This window comes from Chrysochloris asiatica, unplaced genomic scaffold (genome assembly GCF_000296735.1).
Source record: "Chrysochloris asiatica unplaced genomic scaffold, ChrAsi1.0 scaffold00081, whole genome shotgun sequence".
Taxonomy (NCBI): Eukaryota; Metazoa; Chordata; class Mammalia; order Afrosoricida; family Chrysochloridae; genus Chrysochloris; species Chrysochloris asiatica.
In genome coordinates, this window is record NW_006408599.1 from 8,367,040 (window position 1) to 8,388,610 (window position 21,571).

Consider the following 21,571-nt stretch of genomic DNA (forward strand, 5'->3'; position numbering starts at 1 on the left):
AGAGAGTCCACTCCAACTTCTGGCTGTCTTATTTTTAGCTGGATGTTGCCTGGCCCAGATCTAGCTCTGCCTTCCTGATTGTTGATCGGTTTAAGCCTATCGTTGAAGCTGTTATGATAAGTCATCTCATTAAGGCTTTCCTCATTTACTGGCCCTCAATTTTACCAAGTATAATGGTCTTTTATAGTGATTAGACTTTCCTGGTGCCATATCCAAAGTAAGCAAGTCTCACCATCCATGTTTCTAAGGGACATTCTGGTTTAATTTCTTCTACATCCCAAGGGAGGGAAGACCATTTGCTTCACTTGCCAGTAAGAAAGAAAGAAATAGCAAGCCCATGTGACTCTCTGGTTCCACACTGGACTGTGAACCACAAGGTTGGCAGTTCAAACCCACCAGCTGCTCATCAGAAACTCTATACAGGGTCACTGTGAGTTGGAACTGACACGATGGCACTTAGCAACAACTATGTGTTCGCTATAATACTGTGATTATATAACTATTTTGGGAGACTGCTGTAGTATTAGAAGCAGCAGAAATATCATTACTATTCTTGTTACAGAAATAATTACAGTAATAAATTAAGTATCAGATGTGCCTTCTTTCATATTTCTAGCCCTTGTTTACTTAATTAATGACTCTTTCATGATTCTAGTATATATACTTCCAAAATTTTTACTACACGCATACACACCATATTGCTCTTTGTTTTTTCAAACTTGAGATAGGTTTTCTATAATATTGGATGACTATCTTTCCTCATGAACCATGGCTTCTTAATGTGCCTTTACACAAGAGAGTATGTGGTAGGTATGATTGTCACCATTTTACAGAACTGGAGCTCAAGGTTCATAGTATCAAGTAACCATCATAAACCCCATCAGCTGATAGGTGTCAAGCCTAGTGTTCTAACCAGTTCTGTTTGACTGTAAAGCCAGGCTCCCTCAAGTTAAGCCTACATATACTATGCACCAGAAATGTATCATCCCAACTCTATTCCATTTGAGCCCCAAGCCTCCATTTGCCCCTCAAATAAAGATGTGTTCTTTCTCTACTTACATTTCCTAGAATTCATACTAGGGTTTGGCTAAGGAAGAACTTCTGAAAATGCAGCCATGTGGCTAACTGCAGACTTCCTGTATTATGTTGCTCCAGGTAGCAGTATTATATATGTAGGCAGCTGTTCTCAGTTGTGCCAGACAGTGAAATCTGTTCAATCAACATGACTGTTGAAAGCCCAGATTTTTGGAAGCTTTGCCTTCATGTAGTCCTTTGTAGTATCATAAAACAATTAGATTTAGGCTTAGCATTAATTTGAATTATTGTCCAATTTCCAGAAAATATCTCCTGGAAATGTCATGAGGATATATTTTATGTCTGTGGAGATATTAAGTATTGAATTACAATATCATGTCACCCGACTTCTGCCACCTCCATCTCTTCCTCTTTCTCTCTTAACATGGTCTGATTTATGTTTCATCCACCACCACAAGAAGCTTTAGTACTTACAGAAAAAGCCAGAGATGGATGGTAACAGAAGACCAAAAAAAAAAAAAAAAAATCTTAGTATCATGGCTGGGTCTTTCCTGACGTGAGAAGTACTGAAAGCAGCCTGGCATTATAAATAAGAGCTCTAGGCTCAGAAACATGCAGAACTGAGGTCTTCTGTTGAATCTCCAACTTTTCTTGCTGTGCAATCTAGATATGCTGCTTTATTCTCTTTCAACCTCAGTTTTCTTATCTCTGAAATGGGGATACAGCAAGTGACTATTCACCAGTGTTATTTTTAGGATCAGTAAGATTATTAGTAGCAGCAGCGGTAGTGAAAATGCCCAGTTGATAAGTAAATTTTACGAGTCAAGTCTAGACATATACATTTAACATTCATGTCAGCTCTGTAAGGTGCATATTCTCCATTCTCTTTTAGATGAGGAAGTTGAGGAAAGAAGTATTAATCATACCCTGGTCATTCAGATAATAATTTGTAAGAGCCTTTTTTGAATCCAGGTCTGGCAATTCTTAAGGTCTGGGCTCTTTCCACTGAAGCCGTTTCCAGGCAGAAGATAATACAGGGCAAGAGATTTAGAGAGAAAGGACTAATGCATGTGTGTGAGACTATACACACTCACACACACACAAAGCAAGATACCACAGAAACCAAGTGTCTGAACCTAATTTGGTTAGTTGGCATCGAACCCAAAGTGTAGTGATAAAACAGATCCAGGGAGAAATTGCTAATTGTTAGCGCTCACAGTTGTGAGCTGTCTTTGCCAACCAGCCCCTGAAGTTGGGGCCGATTCCTCAGGAAAGAAAGGCATCAAAGAGTGCATCTCATAGGAAAAGACAGCCCAAAGAGTTGGAGACTGAACAGGGAAGGGAGTAGGCTGGTGGATCCAGAAAAGTCACCAGATCCATACACTTCTCTACAGATTCAGTCCGCCACCAGTCGTGTATCAGCCACATGTTTTGTATTTTCATTCCAAATTGATTTAAAAAATATGACTTAAAGTGACTCCTTTGTTCTGACCCTACCCAACTCACCCAGAGAAATGGAAAATCAGAGAAGCTGCTGTGATAAAGTGGGAAGTAGGTTAGTTAGGGAAAGCGAGCAAAACCTGAATAGGTGAGAGCAAGCACTTTCTTTTCAATGAAACTGATGTCTCACTGTGCTCCAGATAGGGCTGCCATGGAGGCACCATCCACATGCTATTGCTGTTGTTACGTGACTGAGTTGGTTCCAACCCATAGCAACCATGTATAGGGTTTCCAAGGAGCAGCTGGTCCACCTAGCAGTTCAAACTAACTTTGCAGTCCAGCGCATTAATCCACAGCGTCACACACTTTACACTGAGTGCCACACTGTTGTTAGGTACCATTGAATCTGTTCTGATTCACAGTGACCTTACACAAAACAGAATGAAATACTGCCTAGTCCTGTGCCATCCTTAAAATTAGTGTTATGTTTAAGCCCATTTTTGCTGCCCTTGTGTCAACCCATCTCCTTGAAGGCCTTCCTCTTTTTAGTTGATGCTCTACTTTACCAAGCATGATGTCCTTCTCCAGGTATTCTTCCCTCTTAACATGTCCAAAAAGGAGAGATAAAGTCTCACCATCCTGGAGTCGAAGGAGCATTCTGGATGTATTCAAGACTGTTTTATTTTGTTGTTGTTCTTCTGGCAGTCCATGGTACTTTAAATATTCTTTGGTATTATCATAATTCAAAGGCATCAATTATTTTATGTTCTTCTTTACTCATTGCCCAATTCATGCATGCATATGAAAATACCATGGCTTGGGTTAGGTGCACCTTAGTTCTCTTGAACACTTTCACACCTTTGCTCTTTAACACTTTGTTGTTGTTGTTGTTGTTATGTGCTGTCAAGTCAATTCTGATTTATAGTAACCCTGTATAGGGTTTCCAAGGAGCAGCCGGTGGGTTTGAACTGCCGATCTTGTGGTTTACAGTCCAGTATTAATCCTACAGCACCATACCAAGAATCCTTTTGCAGCAGATTTACGTAACACAACACATTGTTTGATTTCTTGACTGTAGAATGAAGTTGTTGACCACTTCAATCTTTTCTTCATTTATCATGATGTATTTATTGGTTTGGTTGTGAGGATGTTTCCTTTACACTGAGACGCAATATATACTGAAGGCTTTGATCCTATTAGCTTTCAGCAAGCAAGGTGTTATCATCTGTATATAGTAAGTGCCGCCAAATTGGTTCCAATAATGACTCATAATAATAACTACTAATAATAGGGTTTCCAAGAAGTGATTGGTGGGTTTGAACCAATCTTGCTTATCTTACACTGTCACACCCATCTGCATAGAGCAGGTTGTTAATGAGTTTTCCTCCATTCCTGATGCCACATTCTTCTTCATATAATCCAACTTGTTGGATCATTTGCTCAGCATAAGTATGGTGAAAGAATACAACCCTGGAGCACATCTTTCCTGATTTTAAACCATTCAATATCCCCTGCCCGTTGTCTATGGAGAGGTTCCTTATGAGTACAAGTAAGTGTTCTGGAATGCCCATTCTATGCAATGTTATCCCTACTTTGTTATGATCCACAAAGTTGAGTGCTTTTGAATAATCAGTAAAGTACAAGTAAAAATCTTTTTGGTATTCTCTGCTTTCAACCAAGATCCACCTGACAATGGATATCCCTCATTCCATGCCCTCTTCTGGATGCAGCCTGAATTTCTGACAGTTCCCTGTAGATGTACTTTTGAAACGGTTTTTAATCTTTCTTTTTTTACTTGCATATGGGTATTAATGATGTTGTTTAATGTTTTCTACATTCTGTTGAGTCATCTCTCTTTGGAATGGGCGCAGATATGTATCACTTCCAATCAACTGGCCAGGTAGCTGTCTTCCAAATTTCTTGGCATAGTTTAATGAGTGTCTCCAGTGCTGCATCAGTTTATTGAAACATTTCAATTTGTATTCTATCAATTCCTCAAACCTTGTTTTTTGCCATTGCTTTCAGTGCAGCTTGGATGTCTTCCTTCAACAACCATCTGTTCTTGAAATGGTTGAACATGAACTAATTCTTTTTGGTACAGTGACTATGTGTATTCCTTCCATATTCTTTTGATGCTTCCTGCATCATTCAATAGTTTGCTCATAGAATACTTCAATATTGAAAATTGAGGCTTGAAGTTTTTCTTCATTTCTTTCAGCTTGAGAAATGCTGAGCATGTTCTTCCTTTTGGTTTTCTAACTCCCAGTCTTTGCTCATTTCATTATAATATTTTACTTTGTCTTCACGAGCTGCCCTTTGACATTTTCTGTTCAGCTCTTTTGCTTCATCATTTTTTCCAGTTCTTTTAGCTTCTCTATACCCAAGAGTAACTTTCAGAGTCTCTTCTGACATACATTTTGGTCTTTTCTTACTTCCCTGTCTTTTTATTGTGCTTTCTCCATGTATGCTGTTCATGATGTCATCCCACAACTCTTCTGTATTTTAGTCATTGGAGTCTAATACCTCAAATCTGTTCTTGAGATGATCTCTAAATTCAGGTGGGATATTTTCACGTTAAAGTTATGGCTGTCATTTACTTGTTTTTATTTTTCTTCATTTTCAGTCTGAAATTGCATATGAGCAATGCACAATCTGTTCTACAGGCTGCCCCTTATTTTGGCTGGTGATATGGAGCTTCTTCTCCATCATTTCTTCCTACAGATGTAGTCAAATTGATCCTGTGTGTTCCATCTAGGGAACTCTACGTGTAGAGTTGCCTTTTATGTTGTTGAAAAAAGGTTTTAGCAATGAGTAAGTTGTTGGTCTTGCAAAAATTCTTTCATTGGAGATATGCTGCATCATTTCTATTACCAAGGCCATATTTTACAACTATGCATCTTTCTTCTTTGTTTTCATCTTGTCCTTTCCAATCAGTGATTATCAATGCAGATTAATTACATGTTTGATTACTTTTAACCTGAAGAAATTGGTAGAATTCTTCAATTTCATAATCACTGGCTTTAGTGATTGGTGCATGAATTTGAATAGTAGTGTTGGTATTAACTTCCTTGTGGCAGTGGTTATGTGCCATGGAGTTGGTTCCGACTTATAGTGACCCTGAATAGGGTTTCTGAGGCTATAAGTTTTTATAGGTGTAGAAAGACTTTTCTTTCTCCCTTGGAACAGCTGATAGTTTTGAACCACCGATCTTGAGGTTAGCAGCCCGACTCGTAACCACTATACTACCAGAACTCCTTAACCTCTTTGTAGACATATGAATATTATTTTATCACATACAGCACTGTACTTCCAGATATAACTTAAAATGCTCTTTTTGATGATGAATGTGATGCCATGTCTCTTTAATTTGTCACTCCCGGCATAATAAACCATATGTTTGTCTAATTCAAAATGGTCAGGACCAGTGCATTTCAGCTCTCTGATGAGTAGGATATTGATCTTTATGCATTTAATTTCATTTTTGATGGTTCCCAATTTTCCTAGATTTATACTTCATATGTTGCAGTTTCCGATTATTAATAGATATTTGCAAGGTGTCTTCCCATTTTGAGTTGTGCCACATCAGCAAATGAAGGTCTCAAAAACTTTGCTCCATTAATGCCGTTAAAGTCAACTCTACTTTATTTTTTTAATGTTTTATTGTGAATTATGTGATACTTTACATGGGTGAACATTAGCTGTACATTCATCCTATCGTATATCATTTCATTGCCACAGTTACTATCCCTTCCATGCATCATCAACCAACCAATGGAGATGCAGACCGGTCTCTTGTGATACCATAGTGAATAATCATTATCAGGACTAATTGTGAGGGTTGGAAATACCCTGCAAGCCTGCCCCCCAGTCGTCAGCACACAGACCCTCTCCCCCTTTGGGTCTAAAGTCCCCAGACACTCCATCCCTCCACATCGTCGTCCTATCTCCATCTCTGGCTTCACTGCTTCTCTGGGTAGGGTCCCGCTCTCTGCTCTTCTCCCTTGATGGTCTCAGGGACCTCTGCTCCTAGACTGCAAAGTTAATCACTCCCCTCCTTTTGCTACAAAACATCTACCTTTACATTTCCAACCCTCACAATCAGTTATGATAATGATTATTCACGACTGTATCACAAGAGACCTATCTGCATCTCCTTTCATCAGCCCAGACAGATTGGTACTATTCAGTGGAGATTCTACCTTCCTCCACACCCTTTGGATCTCGGTTCCCTCTTGAAAGCTTGTAAGCCAGTCACTTTTTGCCTTTGTAGCCCCATCATTTTGGGTAGCCAGTGTCTAAGTTACCCATCCCTGTCTACTCTGTGTGTGGAAGAGGTGGGAATGATCCTCACTGTACAGATTTGTTCCCTCTTTTGAGCTGCATCCACAGTTGTAAGTCAAGTTCATAAAATTGTATCAGATTACTATTTTTTTCCTCTTCTTTCTTCTTCTAGTTGAGCACTGATCATCCAGTCATTGAAGCCAGGTCAAGTGGATATTATCTGCAAGCGTGGGTGCTCTTGTGCATATGCCCTCTCTTCTTATCAGCTGGATGCTTCACTCTCCACTCTAGTCCTCCGTGGCTAAGTCACTGACTCTGGGCCCAAGAGTCCCCAGGTCTTGCCATATTGCTGGCCAACCAGGTGTCCACCTGGGTTCACAGGAGTCTGTCAAACGTTGTAGGGCTTAGTTCACAGTTTCATTGCTATTTTCCCTCACTTCCCCTTATCGGTGATGAATGTTGTCACCAAACAGAGCGTGTATTGAGTCTGAGTCTTAAGACAACTCTGCTTTGAAGGTACAGCTCTTCCCCAGTGATATTTTGAGTGCCTTCCTGAAAGGATTATCTTCTGGCACTTTAGCTGACAATGTTCTGCTGGTACTCATAAGGTTTTCAGTGACTAACCATTCAGAAATGCTCTGTTTCTCCTTCTTAGTTCCTCTTTGTCTGGCATCTCTGCTGAAACCTATCCAATCTGAGTGATCCTACTGATATTTTAAATACCGGTGGCATAGCTTTCAGCATCATAGCAACACACAAGTCACCACAATATTACAAAGTGACAGACAAGTGATGGATCATCCATGTGGTGGTGTTGGTGGTGGTAGTGTGCCGTGGAGACAGTTCTGACTCATAGCGACCCTGCATAGGGTGTCTAAGACTTCATCTTTCTCCCGCGAAACTGCTAGTAGTTTCGAACTGTTGATCATGAGGGTAGCAGGCTGACTCATAACCACTATGCAACCAGATCATCCACATAGGATACAATTATTCATAGAATTACGTATGCTTATGTGCATGCATGTATATATATATATGCATATATACATTATTATTGTTGCATGCCATCCAGTCAATTCTGACTCATTGCAATCCTATAGAACAGAGTAGAATCACCCCATAGGGTTTCCAAGATTGTAAATTTTTTATGGAAAGAAACTGTCACCACTTCCTCATGCTGTCAACCTTACCTTAGCAGCCAAGCCTATTACTGTGCTGTGATTATGCAATTATATAAAGGGGCTTCAAAAAGTTTATGGACAAATTCTATTATCTCTTAATTCCATTTTCCATACACTTTTTGAATCCCTTCATATATACCTATATGTTGTTGTTGTTGTTGTTAAATACACAAAATCGCTATCATTCATAGGAACATACATACACTTACACATAGGCTGCATTATTTATTGTGTCATTTGTCCCTCTGTATTAGTTCAACACTGAAGCCCTGGCCAGTCACTGCTCCAACCCTAGGCAAATTAAATTCATTTCACTTAATGATCATAGAATCCCTATGAAATAAGCACTATTTCCATTCTGCATGCAAGGGAATGGAGGAGCCTTACTAAGATTAAGTGATTTGTTCCAGGGTCACACGGCTACTCAATGGCTATGCTAGGATTGAATCCCAATCTGTGGTGGTTGGTTATGTGCCGTGGAGTCGGAACCAACTCATAGCATCCCTGTACAGGATTTCCGAGGCTGTAAATCTTTACAGGAACAGAGAGTCTCATCTTTCTCCCGCGGAATAGCTGGTAGTTTCGAACAGCTGACCTTAAGGTTCCCAACCGATTTGTAACCACTACGCTACCAGAGCTCCTTAATCCCAATCTGTATGACTCTGGAATCCAGTCCTTTTCCTGGACCATTAACTCCTGGGGTGGCACCGTAGGATCTCCACTGGACTGCAAACCATAAGGCTGGCAGTTCAAACCCACAGCTGCTCCTTGGAAACCCTATACATGGTCATTATGAGTCAGAACCTACTTGATATTTAGCAACAACAATAACTTCATGTCTTACTTGGTCAGTTGATGGGAAACAAGACTTTTCAAGATTATAAAATCAGAGCTAAAGGACCTCCCCATTTGGTGAGCAATTGTCCCCCATGTTCATTTAGGAAGCACTGATCTTGGATCAAAAAGAAGTCCAGCATTGGGATTGAGTCTGATGCTCGAATTCCCAGTAAAGTATGAACAAAGAAAAGGGGAGAAAGAGAAATTCTCCAATAAAAATAAATAACTGCTTTTAATCTTTAGCCACATTTCTTAGTAAAAGAAGAGTGAGAAGCATTTTGTGAATTTGTTCATTTCTCTTCCTTTGCTTGGTACCAAATAGTTATATCTCTGTGGTGAAAATAAAAGTTTTAAAATATCAAGACTTTAAAATATCAGACTCAGACAGCCCTACTCAACTTTGAAGAAATTTCAGGGGCACACTAAGTCATGTAGAATTTGGTGGCAATCTGTTCTAGCCAGACTTTGATCAAAATTTGCAGTGATAAAGACAGAAAATAGTACAAATACACCAATTGCCTGGAGCAAATGTGGATCTAGATCTTCATGGGAACATCCATTGTTGGGAAAAGAGGAAAGGAAAGTGCTGATACAGTTTAATTGGAAATAACTACCTTTCTAACATTAAAAAACAAAAACAAAAAACAGCCTACTGCGATCAAGTCAATTCCAATTCATAGCGACCCTGTGTAGGGTTTCCAAGGCTATAAATCTTTGTTGTTGTGAAGTGCCATCAAATCGATTTTGACCCATAGCGACCCTGTGTAGGGTTTCCAAGGAACAGCTGGTGAGTTTGAACCACCAACTTAACATCTCAATTGACTTTGCACATTAGCCCACAGCGCTACACCAGGAGCAGAAATCCTCATCTTTCCCTGAGGAGTGACTATTGAGTTTGAACTGCTGACCTTATGGTTAGCAGTTCAGTGCTTGTTCTACAGTGCAACCAGAGTTCCTTCTAATACAACACATTCACAATATCTATGGCCTTTTTCTCTCCATGCTTCTTCCTCAGGGACATCTAGCCATGAGTTCTACTAGGTTTCTTCCACAATATGGATGCCCCATGGTTCTCAATGTATCCTTCTCCCAAGGAGAAAAGTTCAGCTTCATGAAAACTCTCTTACCTCCATGGTTCTCTGGTCATTGTCATTATGGAGTCCTGGAGTGAACACTGCATTACAAGTTGTGGCACTTGGATTCTAGACTGGCTATGACACTTTTCAGTTGTGTGGCTTTGGGAAACTCAACACATCTCTCTGATCCTTACTTTCTTCACAATTCTAAGAGGATGGGCATCACCAAGTTCTAGTTGTAGAAATATCAATAATAAGATCTTGAGCACATCCTTTTCTTTCCCTAACTCTGAGTTTTCTTATTTCTAAAAGCAGAAACTCTGAACTATAGTAAATCATGTATTCTAAACCAGGATGACATCACTCAGAAAAAATGAATTCTTAAAACGTAAAAAAAAAAAAAAATCTTATTATTTGTACATATAGTACACAGTATAAAAACAGCACATAAATGGCACATGCAGTATATCTGTGGTGCTCAAATTTCAGGAAGAAGGTAATTAAGGACACAGGTTCCTTTTGTGTTGTTTATTAGGTGCACAACAGAAGGAAACTGCCTTGTCCTATGCCACCCTCACAATTGTTAATTTGAGTGTATTGTTACAGACACTATATCAACTCAACTCTTTGTGGGTCTACTTTATCAAGCATGATACCCCTTTACAGAGACTGGTCCGTCCTGAAAACATGTCCAAAGCATGAGCGACTAAGTTTTGCCATCTTCTTTTCTAAGGAGCATTCCGACAGCATTTCTTTCCAGGCAGATTTGTTTGTTTTTCTGGCAGTCCATAGTAGCGTAGTGGTTACGAATCGGGCTGCGAACCTTAAGGTCAGCAGTTCGAAACTACAGGCCGCTCCGCGGGAGAAAGATGAGGTGTTCTGCTCCCGTAAAGATTTACAGCCTCGAAAACCCTGTACAGGGTCGCTATGGGTCGGAAACGACTCGATGGCACTTAACAACAACAACAATAGTATTTTCAGTGTTCTTCTCCCACACCATAATTCAAATGCTTCGATTCTTCTCTGGTTTTCCTTACTCATTGTCCAATTTTCAAATGCACATGAAGCAATGGAAAATACCATAGCTTGGGGCAGGGTCACCTTAGTCTTCAAACTAATACCTTTGCTCTTTTACACTTAAAAAGAAGTCTTTTGCAGCAGATTTGCCCACTGCAATGTGTCTTTTGATTTCTTGACTGCTACTTTCATGAGCATTGATTGTAAATCCAAGTAAAATTAAATTCTTGACAGCAATATTTCCTGTTCATCATGATGCTGCTTATTGGTCCAGCTGTGAGGATTTTTTCTTTTCTTTATGCTAAGGTGTAATCCATATTGAAGGCAGTAGTCTTTGATCTCCATAAGTGGGTCATGTCTCCTTCACTTTCATCAAACACAGTTGTATCATATGCATATTGCAGGTTGTTAAGAAGTCCTCCTTCAATCCAGATGCAACAGTCTTCTTCATATGATGCAGGTTTTCAGGTTATCTGTTCTGCATACAGATTGAATAAGTGTCGTGAAAAGCTATGACTATTACACAGATTCACGCCTTTCCCGATTTTAATACTGGCCATATCCTTTTTTTCCTGAAGTTTTTATTGCAAATTGAGTGATAGTTTACATGGGAGAACATCGGTTTTACACTCGTCATTCCATTGTAATGATTACAATCTCCTCCATGCATCATCATTCAACAGTATTTGTTTCTATTCCCTCTGTTTTGTTTTTGGGGGGTGGGGGTGGCATTGCTCACAAAAACACTCAGGAATCATTAAAACAGCCAAAAGGCACATTTGTGGCAGTATCCTCTTGTTCTGTCCCAGCGACTGTCTCTTGTGCAGTCCAGCACATTGACCTACAACACTACACCAGGAATCTTTATTCTTGTGTAGTTCTTAGTAAATCATTTCCCTTGATCAGGTTGTGCATACTAAACTCACATTCAGTATTGCCTTTCCCAGTATCAAAAATAACAAATGACAGTTGGTACAGACGTAATTAAGAAGAGATCATATGAAAGTAGGGTAGGCCCTGAATCTAATAGGGCTCTTGTTAAGTGTTGCTGACTCTGTTCTGACTCATAGCAACCCTGTGTAAGGTTTCCAAGGAGTGGCTGGTGTATTTGAACCAGCGACCTTATGGTTCAAACTGACCTTGTGGTCTAGTGCATTATCCCACTGATGTCCTTATAAGGAAAGAGAGAAATGAAAGAAAAAAGAGGAAAGACAGTCATATAAAGATGAAGGCAGAGACTGGAGTAGTGCTACCACAGCTGAGGAAAGACTGGGGTCACTAGAAACTGGAAGAGGTAAGGAAAATCCTCCCCTAGAGATTTTAGATAGAGTATGGCCCTACCAACATCTTAATTTAAGACTTCTAGTCTTAAAGCCTATGAAGGATGAATGTCTTTTGTTTTAAGACACATACTTGTTGGCTTTGTTACAGCAGCCCTGGGAACCTAATGGAGCATCATTTCATCTTGATGTATTGTATGATTGCCACAGCCGATTCCAATCTTAACCAAGTTTATGTCTTCTCCAGAGATTTAAAATAGCAATTTCCTGTAAAGTGAACAAAAGAAAAGAAGTTGAACCTCTTTCAAACAGCCCCTTTAAATGAATTCATATTGGAGTCTCTGAGTGTTTTCTTCGCTTTTTTCTTCTCCTTGCCATTTGCATCTTATTTTCATACTTTAGCAGAATTGCATATGCATGATAATTCCTCTGCAACTTTCTGTCCATCCACTAATGCTAGAAGTGTTCAGAACCAGGCCAGGCAGCACACTGGGCATGAGGAGGACACATGCAAATACAGTAGGGTTCTTCATCCTGGGCTCCACAGACCCCAAGGGAGCCATGTCAAGATCTGTATTTCAGCAACTGGTCACCTTTACATTGCTAAGCTTTTTGTTTTGTACATTTGTACAAAAAATAAAAAATCCATAATGCTTCACCAGACTGCCAAACAAATCCATGACGCATCCGTGCACCTGCACATGGTTAATGACTAAAGAAAATGGCTAGCTTCTGAGATCTTTGCTGTTGGATATAACATAGGTAGAGTTGCTGTCAAATAAGACATGGGTAGAGACAATCAGCTGAAATCAGAGTTTAAAGTCAGCCATTTAAAGTTTAAAAGAACAGAAGGGGAAATGGCAAAGGGAAGAAATCTGGAAGGGGAAGTCCAAGATACGAAGACATAGACCAGGTGGCTGAGCACTCTCTCGTAGACACTTGTAAGAGACTCTACTACCCCCACCCAGAGTTACCTTTGGGATTGTTGCTCTCACAGGATTTAGCACTTTCACATCTCTAGATTCTCTCTGACATTATCACAAATCTTCATACTGTTAAAAACAACCAGTCTCTTTTTCTGCAGAGCTTGGTCTTATTTCTGAAATAGTTGCCAGTTGAGACTTTATGTTGTTATTAAGTGTCATTGCATTGGTTCCGACTCATAGTGTCCCTGTATTGGGTTTCTGAGGCTGTACATCTCTGTGGAAAGGGAAAGCCTCATCTTTCTTTCATGGAGCAGCCAGTGGATTTAATTTGAATCACTGACCTTAATGGTTTACATTCCAATGCTTATCCTACAGAGCCACTGTGCTCCCCCAGTTGAGAGTAGGTAGGTAAAATGCATTCAAGCTTGACTTGTGGCTTGTAGACTAGGAATAGAGATGGGTGCACCCTTCATGAGTCTATTGGACTAAGAGTAAATGGCATTCTTATAGTTACTTCATCACAGACTTCAGTTTCAGTCTACTTCTGGAAGAGAAATTTCTCCCAGATCCAAGACCCTGACAAATGGGATCCAGGGGGGCTGCATGGAATAAGAGAGGGAAGGGAATCTTTTATTTATTTATTTTTTTGTAACCCAAAGCTAGCGAAGGAGAAAAAGAAAGAAAGAAAAATTGTTTCCGAAAAAAAAAAAAAATTACTTTAAGTCCTTGTGTCTCATTAGTGAACACCTTGCAGTCTTTCATTCCTTTACTCCCCTTCACCACTGTGACCAGAGTCTTCTTTAGAAATCTCCTATCTGTGGTTCTCCAGGGTCTATCTCATGACTTCAGGTGTAATGAAAGGAATTTGCAGCTGCTGTCTGGCTCTCCAGGCAATTTTGTCTGGTGATATCTCCTTCCATAATATTCTTAGCTCTAATCTGTAGCTTTCTGTTTCTTTGGGGTCCTATGTGCCTCTGGTTTCTCCAAGAATGCTAGCATGGCCTGAGCTCCCCAGCTCACCCCTGATCTGTGCTACACAATTACAGAAGCAGCCTTGTAATCAATGTAATTGAAGATCAGAGTTAATGAGGACCTCTGTGCCCGTGCAGTCCCCTGAGCAACGCAGAGCTTCAGATGCTAGATAAGGAAATGATTGGGCTGAACTGAAAATTCATTTGGCTAATTAGATGATGTATATTTCCACAAGCCAGTGGGAGGGGAGAAAATATATATATATATTTTAAAAAATAAGGGAACATGACATTTGAAGTTGAAAATTTGGCAGAGAATCGCTTCAGTCATTGCTCCTAGGGAGATCTATTTGAGCACAAAATCTCAGAGCACCCAAAAAAGGGAAAGTACTTTTTATCTAAAGTTGAGAAAATAAATCAGGGGTCTGAAAGAAAACTAGGGAAATAAGAGACATATGGAGGAATATATTTTTACTCCTTTTCTATGTAGATTGTATTTCCAAAGTAATGTTAGAATTTACTCAGAGAAAGATACTTGCCAGTCTTAACCTCTTTCTCCACCACCCCACCCTGTCCCAATAGCTCTAGCATCTTTTAAACCTCTGGTACCTCCTAAGCACTGTAGTTGTTGCCAAGTTATATGAAGTGTAGTCCCAACTGGGGAAAAAGAAAGAAAAGGAAAAACACTAACACTTTGCCTTAGACTTGCTAGTCCCTATCTCCATTCCCAGACTGTAAATGCTCCGTAAGTAAAAACCATGGTTTACTATCCAAAGCCTGGAACACAGCCTAGCACTTAGTAGATGCTCTGTTTGTGAAATGAACAAATGTATAAATGGATGAATGAGTGAGTGAATTTCTAGAACAACATTTAATGATGTTACTTTGCATAAAATACCTGAGAAGTAGTGGAAATATTAAGAGGAGGCTCCACTATGTCTGCAGTGGATCCTTACGTGGGAAATGCTATGCAGACGTGTTCTAGAGGAGACAGTTGTGTCAGACTTCCTTCATCTCATTTGTTCTTCTTCTCATCTTTCAAGATCTAGCTTAAAGGCCAGCTCTTCCATGATCCCTTTTTGATGTCCCTTTTTGCTTGCTTTTATCTCCAAAGAAAAATCACTTTTAGGCAGTTCTTGGCTACATTCTCCAACTCCATTGTCGTCAAGTCAATTCTGACTCATGTCTACCTCGTATGTTACAGAACCAAACTGTTCCATAGTATTTTCTTGGCAGCAGTCTTCCTGGAAGTAGATTGTTAGAGCCTTCTCCCTCTGTACCACTTGGCTGGTTGATAGTAAAGCACAAACCATTTATGCCTCCCAGGGACCTTTAGCTGACTCTGTGTTGTATGATAGTTATCCACATGCACATTTTATTTCCTGTTTTTATCTGTGGTATTCTCCAAGGATTGGACCCATTTCTCATTCCCCTCTATATCTATTTCTTACGCTCTTGTTGTGAAATGCCATCGAGTCAGTTCTGACTCATAGTAATCCTTATAAGGTTTCTGAGGAGTGACTGGTGGGTTTGAACTCCTGACCTTTCAGTTAGCAGTCCTCTGCTTATCCTACAGTGCCACACTGAGGTTAATAAATGTTAGTTAAATGAACACATGGATGGAATATGTTTTGGTGAATACATTTTGCACACAGTTACTTACTCTCATTATTCGATGTCACTGTGCCCTGTTACACTGAATTAGTCTACTAGAGGCATACACATCATAAGTCTATGAGGCAAACAGAAATCGTGATTGTGAAGTGGAAGTTATAATTTGGAACTGGAGACACTCTACATGACTAATCTTATATTTTAGCACTCACAGGATGGAAAAAAAAATAAAATGTGGGATCAGTACAGAGGCGTTGCTGATTATCAATCCCATGATGAAGTAAGTTGAACTTCCTTCTAGTCAAGCATGGAACTTTGATTTCATTAATTCACTGAAAGACACTGTAGTAAATGCCAGACATTTTATTGAAGACAGAATTGATAAGGACTAAACTAGTCAAGCAAGAGCCCTAGTGGTGCAGCGGTTAAGCACTCAACTGCTAAGTGAATGGTTGTTCGTTAGATCCCATTCAATGATTCCACAGGAGAAAGAACCGATGATGTGTGTCCATGAAGAGCACAGCCGAGAGAACCCTACGGGGCGAGTCTCATCTGACACATGAGTCACTATGGTTGAGAATTAATGAGACAGCACCAAACACTAGTAACCACACTAAGTCATGACCTCTGCCCTGTAGGGAATCAGTGTGTCAGAAGGAAAACCCTCCAACATAAGCCATACCCACTAGAGAGGAAGGCACACACTATCAGAGGCAGAGTGAAAGAATCACAGAAGGCAACTTCATCTGATATCCAAAGCCCCTGATTCGCAAGACAGTTTGAAGGATTTGTGGGCCTCCATTTTGTATGCTGAAAAACCTGGGTTCAATGTCTAGTTTTGCCACTGATTTGCTATGCAAATTTTACCAGATCCAGCTCTCCCTGAGCATCATTTGCCCTTCTGTAGCATGGGGGAAATAACTAACCTGCTGTGTCAGGCAGGATTCAGTGAGCAGAAGATGTAGCACCTTCAACCCAGGGGCCAGCACCAAGGGGACACTCAAAGGACAGTTGTTCCCTGCTGTCATTACTCCTGTGGTATGACTCTGTATACTATCTTTGTAGAGAAGTTAAGGATAAGCTGCTCTTGATCTAGACCCTTCCAAGGAGACGCTTAGTTGTCAGAGATCTGTTAACTCTTGTTGAATTTAGAGCCTCCAAATTCATAAGAAATACAAATGACAATCAAAATTGCTCTTGTTATTAGAGGTGTCACAATGTGCCAGGCACTTCACATACTGTAGTGTCTGCTGTGATGCTGTACCCAAGGTCACTGTTAGAACACTGTCATTTTACCAGCCACCAGGAACGTTGGAGATTTACCATTGTCAGCTGCTGAGTCCTTCTTGGGACACCATTGAAGGGGGCATTAAAAACCAATACCAAATGCCCCAATATCACTTTACTCATCCTCTCAAAGTATTATTCCCAAAACTAGTCCCTTGTTATGCATTAAATTGTGCTCCCCTTCCCAAAATATAAACATGTTGTTGTTGCTAAGTGTGCTCAAGTTGGTTCTCACTCATAGTGACTATACGTAGGGTTTCTGAGGCTGTAAATCTTTGCAGAAGCAGAAAGTCTCTTCTTTCTCCCTTGGAGTGGCTGGTGGGCTCGAACTGCCAAACTCTGGTTATCCTACAGAGCCACCGTGCTCATAAAATATAAACATAAACATGCATTTATATGGGAATCCTAACCCCTATACCTATGTGTGTAATCACTCTTGTGAATTTTGTTAGGTTAATAAGTCAGATCAATGTAGGTATGTTCGAAACCTAATCAATGCTGAGTTGTAAGGAACAGGATAGAAACAGAGACAAGCAAGGAGATGAAGGAGAGATCAGAAGCTATCCGGTGATGGTGGAAGCAGACACACCTGCAAACCCGTAAGTCCAAGGATTGTCAACTACTAGAAGCTGAAATGGAGTCCTGGGATGGCACTGTAGAATAAGACTGCTAACTGCAAGGTCGGTGGTTCAAACCCACCAGCCACTCCATGGAAAGCCTATACAGGGTCACTGTGAGTCAGGGTCAACTTCAGGGCTTAACAACAACAGAAGCTGAAATCCACCAGGAAGGAAATCCCCCTAGAGCCACACAAGGAATTCAGACTCCCAGCCTTCTGAGCTGTGAGGAAATAAATTTGTGTTCTTTAAAGCAACCCACTTGTGGTATTTGTGTTACAGCAGCACTAAGATATTAAGATCCCCGCCCCACCCCCACCCCACTCCAGAAAAACACCCTCCTGCATTCATTCTCTGCCTTTGAGTTCATTTTCTGGGAAACCTAACCTAAGGCAATCTTTATATTCCCCTGTGAAGGCTTTTTCATAGGAGGTAAGTGAGGATTTGTTTTCTTGCCCAAGTTGACATATCTAGTAAGTAGAAATGTGAGAATTTGAATCCATGTCTTGCTGATTCTACTCTCTTTATCACTTCACGGTGTAACTTTTGCTGAAGTATTGAGATTAGCCAGACTCAGCCCTGGGACACAATTCAGTTATCCATCCCTCAGCATTTAGTGAGAATAAATACAAGAATTATCCATCTAAACAGCATGACTGTGCTTTTTAAAAGAAAAATATGTAGTTGATACTGATGTTCGGTGCCTTGCACAAGGACCCATGCGACTTTTTTTTTTGCTTGGGCTTACTTCCAGGGAGGGGGAGATGTGGCTTTGCAGATAGATTTGCATATCTTCTCTTGCCAGACATTTGAAATACTGAATCCAACAGGCCCTTTTTTTTTTTTTTTTTTTTTTTTTTTGCTTCAACTACCAAGGATTCTAGGACCAACCTCAAATGTGGCCATTTCCTTTTCTCAGAGCCTGATACGATCTACTCCTTCTTCACATGGACACCTCTTTCATCCTTACCCAAACTTGCAGTATCCGTTGTGCTTTACTTAACAACTCATTCTATAAGGTGGATCTAAACTATATTATTTTTGTGCATTAGAGAGCCATTGTCTGCTTCCCTTAGCTTTGGAAGGAAAATTCTTTACCTTAGATCCTCTTTGCCTGAGATCCTATGGTCACCAGACATGGTCTGATGTGACCCTGCCTCCTTGTCCATTAATGCCTAGAGCAGCTCAACCCTAGGTCACCAATAAAGGTCTGATGTGACCTGACAGAGGGGCTCTGGCAAATTATTATGCTGTCTATAAACTAAGCCCATTAGTCCGCTCTGTGGAGAATTGTATACCGTTTTACTGGTTGATAGTGAAGTAGAAAAAGACAAACTTAGAGAAAGAAGCTGAGTTGCATTCTTTGTGGAAAATGGTTTAAAATCTCCTACTCCTGAGGTGGTTAGATCACCCATGAACCTCTAACTCTACCTTTGTGAAGCTTGGTCCTGTTTGTTCTCTTTTTCTAATTCTGCTTTATTGCTATATATGTACACTTGCCATATGTATGGTGTCCTCGTGTGGCACTATAGGATGAGCACTGGACTGCTGACCAAAAGGTCAGCAATTCAACCTACCAACCACTCCTTGGAAACTCTATACAGGGTTGCCCTGAGTCAGAACTGACTTGATGGTACCTAACAGCATTAACAACCACCATTTCTATATAATATGTAACCATACTGAATGATCTCTTGTCCCTTGTCAAAAAAAAAAAAAAAATGTGTATGTTGTCGTTAAGTGCTGTTAGGTTGGTTCCAACTCACAGGGACCCTGTGAAGAGTAGCTGGTGAGTTTGAACTGCCAACCTTGTGGTTGAAGCCGACCTTATGGTGCAATGCATTATCCTGTAACACTACAGATAGATGTAAATGTGGTGCTGTAGGATAAGCACTGGAGTGCTAAATGCAAGGGTTGTGGTTCAAACTCACCAGCTGCTCCTCAGAAATACTATATAGGATTGTGATGAGTCAAAACCAACTCCACAACATTTAGCAACATGTATCTGTATACATACATGGATTGTAATACTGCAGGATAAACACTGGATTGCTAACCACAAGGTCACACGTTCAAATCTACCAGCCACTCCAAAGGAGTGCTCTATCAGGTCTCTGTGAGTCAGCACCAATTCTACAACACTTAAAAGCAAAGTATAAGAGCAAAGTTTTCAATTCTGGGGTCTTTTCTTTGGCCTGCAAAAGCTTTCAAGAGCACATTTAAATCATCATTTAAAAACTTGTTGCTTCTAATGAAATTGGGATGTGCAGCCTCTTTCAAAGAAAATCTGAAGACCTGGCACCATTGAGGGTTTCGTCCCATGTGGCAAAACTGGCTGGATCCGTTTCACAGCTGTTCCATCCTAATGGAGCCTGCATTGTCCAGTGCCTCCCACACTCACCTCGCCCTCCTGGTTCCCAACTTGAGGCCTTGCTTTCAGTGCTCAGGCTGCTTGTTTCCTTCTGGCTGCTAGAGATTACATTGAACTTCTCCCTCTCTCTTTTAAAATGAAAATTAAAAAAACTAGGCCAAGAAGACTGGATAATCTCTGTCTTACAGTCAGTCTGTCTTTTCTGTTTCTGTCACCAAGTTGGTCCCTGTAGGCATTATTGTCCCTTGTTCTAAAACAGGAGTGGGGAATCTTTTTTCTGCCAAAATTTATATCATTTGAGGGCCATATAAAATTATCAACTGAAAAATTAACCTGCTATATTTGGTCAAACATGTATTAACTTACCCCTAATGTGATGGCTGAAGGAGCTTCGGTAGCATAGTGGTTACAAATCGGGCTGCGAACCACAAGGTCAGCAGTTCGAAACTGCCAGCTGCTCCGCAGGAGAAAGATGAGGCTTTCTGCTCCTGTAAAGGTTTACAGCCTCAGAAACAGTGTTCATATTCACTATGGGTCAGAAACCGACTCGATCGCACTTAACAACAACAATGTGATGGCTTGAAGTTATCAAGATTGAAGTTGTCAAGGACTTCATTCTTCTTGGGTCAACTGTCAACACTCATGGAAGCAGCAGTCAAGAAATCAAACTACGTATTGCATTAGGCCATCTGCTCCACAAGACCTTTTTCAAGCGTTGAAGAGCAAAGATGTCAGCTTGAGGACTAAGGTGCACCTGACCCAAGCCATGGTATTTTCAATAACCTCATATGCATGCGAAAACTGGACAGTAAATAAGGAAAACCGTAGAAGAATTGACGCATTTGAGTTATGTTGTTGGAGGAGAATATTGAAAGTGCCATGGACTGCCAAAAGAACCAATAGATCTGTTTAGTAAAAAGTGCAGCCAGAGTGCTCCTTGGAGACAAGATGGCCAAACTTTGTCTCTCATACTTCAGACATATTGTCAGGAGGGACTAGTCGCTGGAGAAGGATATCATGTTTGGTAAGGTGATGGGTCAGAGAACAAGAGGAAGACCCCCAACAAAATGGATTGGCTAGATGGCAGCATCGATGGACTCAAGCATGGCAACAGTGCTGAGGTTGGCCCAGGATCAGGCAGTATTTTGTTCTGCTGTGCATAAATAAGGTCGCTATGGGTCAGTACCGACTTGATGGCACCTAACAACAACAACAATGTTATGGCTGGGACGTTTGGTTTGGCACTGTAGGATCAGTAGTGGACTGCAATTCACAAGGTTGGAGGATCAAACCCACCGGCTGCTCCTTGGTAACCCTATACAAGGAACCAATTCAAAGGCACTTAACAAAAACAACAATGTGATGGCTGGAACTGAGGTTTCCTTGGCAGGGCCAGACCAAATGATTTTGAGGGCCTTATGTGGCCCATGGGCTGGACGTCCTTCACCCCCACTCTAGTGGGAATACCTGGGTAGTAAGATCATTACCTTTCTTTTTCTTTTAGAGTGTAATATTTCATCATCCTTTAATAAAACAAGTCAGACATCAGCTAAACCATTTTATTTATTCTAGTTCACAACAAATGTAATACGTGGGTTTGTTATATTTATATTTATAGATGGGTTAACCAAAGCCAGA

The 21,571-nt window shown here is 40.5% G+C and overlaps 1 protein-coding gene across 3 annotated transcripts in view; it reads left to right on the top strand.

Moving 5' to 3' along the window:
• The window catches only part of ASTN2 (astrotactin 2), a 1,331,668-nt gene that overhangs the window by 548,656 nt on the left and 761,441 nt on the right, over positions 1 to 21,571 (top strand). The window lies entirely within an intron of this gene.